The sequence below is a fragment of the Amphibalanus amphitrite genome, unplaced genomic scaffold, assembly GCF_019059575.1.
Source record: "Amphibalanus amphitrite isolate SeventyFive unplaced genomic scaffold, NRLGWU_Aamphi_draft 001229F_arrow, whole genome shotgun sequence".
Lineage (NCBI taxonomy): Eukaryota > Metazoa > Arthropoda > Thecostraca > Balanomorpha > Balanidae > Amphibalanus > Amphibalanus amphitrite.
Genome location: NW_024882722.1, coordinates 10,439 through 12,410, shown reverse-complemented (window position 1 = coordinate 12,410; position 1,972 = coordinate 10,439).

The following is a 1,972-nucleotide window of genomic DNA, read 5'->3' as shown; positions in this document are numbered from 1 at the left end:
GAGCGAGCGGTGCGGTACATACGGCGGACGGCGGGCGGCGGGCGGAGGGAGGGCGGAGGGCAGCGGAGGGCAGTGGTGAGGGCCACGGACTGACAGGTGTCGCTCCACCGGTGACGTGTGACCACCCGACCGCCGTCATAAACAGTCATCAGCTCACTCACTCACAGGCGGGTCTACCGGTTACAGAGACGCCCATCACAAAATTGAAAACACCCTATTATACATAGACAGCCGACAAAGCGGCACATAATAAAGAAATAAATATATCACTCGAACAAGCTTTCAACACATACAGATCACCGCACACCCTGCCAAAATTTGGAATTTGACCAGCATGCAAACCTTTTCCGGGAACGTGGTATAAACAAACAGCTCTGCACCTCCAGGGACAAGTCGACGCATTCGTTTCGTGTATACTGTATAGTTTTCACATCCCAGAAAAATGCCTCTAATCTTTAATAGCCCCGCTCCAGAGATGCTGAGAGAGCCACCCTCTGTCGTCCGGAAGGTCGGCACTCGGTACTGCGAAGTTTGCTGCACAAGTGCACTCGGTGATTTATCGAACACAGCTGAACAACGGAAATAATGACCCGACATTAAGGGCAGACGGCAGACACGTTAGATGTAATTGGCGTCACCGGAAATATTCCACGGTACAATTAGTAGCTTCGGTAGATAATAAGGTGTTTACAGCATTGGCAATATGAATAATTACCACCATATACAAATAATAAGTTCTGAAATCTTTAAAGGGGACGAAGGGCTGAAGGTCATTTCACTCGGCCTGAACACTGAGCAGCAGGCACTAACTGACATTCGAGGTCACTGCCAGTCTCTTGCATCGGTGCAGTTCATATCCGAGAGGCAATTGTCGATCATCAGCAGTTCGGCTTATTCGGGTAAACAGGTGCCGTCTCACGCGAGCGTCGGCGACTTATTCGGCTATCGCGTGTCTCCCCCGTAGCAGCGCTCTCCAATAGCATGTCGGCCGCTCTCTGGCGGCGCGGGACCGCTCCAATAGCAGCCGACAGGGGTGTCGTCAACCGCTCGTTATACGAGGTGTGGGGCGCCGCTGTCCCACCAATCGAGACGGGAGAGTGCGTCATCGACTTCGCGAGGGTCCAGGGGACACGAGGCGCGGGACCAATCAGATGACCGGACCCCATGGGGAGGGGGAGACTTGTCCAATGAGAGGAGCCGAGATGGCGACAAAGCCTCCAATCACGAGCGGCATGTGCGTTATGCACTTCTTGTGCTTCTGTAGTTAATCTAGTGATATGCGTGAGGTAATCAGACACGTAACGATCGGTTATATAACTCAGCATCGTGTAACGGACCACGTCATTCCACATCATGGTTGCCAGGGCTGCTTGATTATTTGCTCATTGTGTTGCCTCTTCGCTCAATTAGTCCGAACGCCTAAAGGAGATAACATAAGCCGACTGCAGACTGTCCTCTCTATAGGGTTGGCATACGTTACCTTTTCACCATCATGAGTAAACTATAGAGATAGAGAGAGTGAGACGGCTCTGTCTGCGGCGGCACCGCGTTGTGGTCGACGGCGGCGGTTCAGCAGGTATAACTCCAGTGTTTGGGACGGGAGACACGGAGAAAGCTGCGGCTTACACCGTCAGCTGCATCCATCGGGCTGGACTGGGTGACATAAAACTGCAGAGGCGCAGTTAGAACTGGCCGCGGCACGATGGTCAATCCCATCTCGGACCCAAGCATTCCAACAATCTAGCATTTGGCGTAGTGAGATACCGGTCCAATGTTGGATGTGAAACGAACCGGTCTCGTATGCATGCTCTAACGTAACAAAGCCGTGACATAATGTGTAACTATTCAGTAACGCTGAGGGCTCTCCAACAATGGAGGCCGCCTAGATAATTCGTGAGGTCGCTGCTTGGTACGGTCAGCCTTCACGGTCCAGGAAATGTTTTCGCGTGATGAAATATTTACCTCGGTGGTG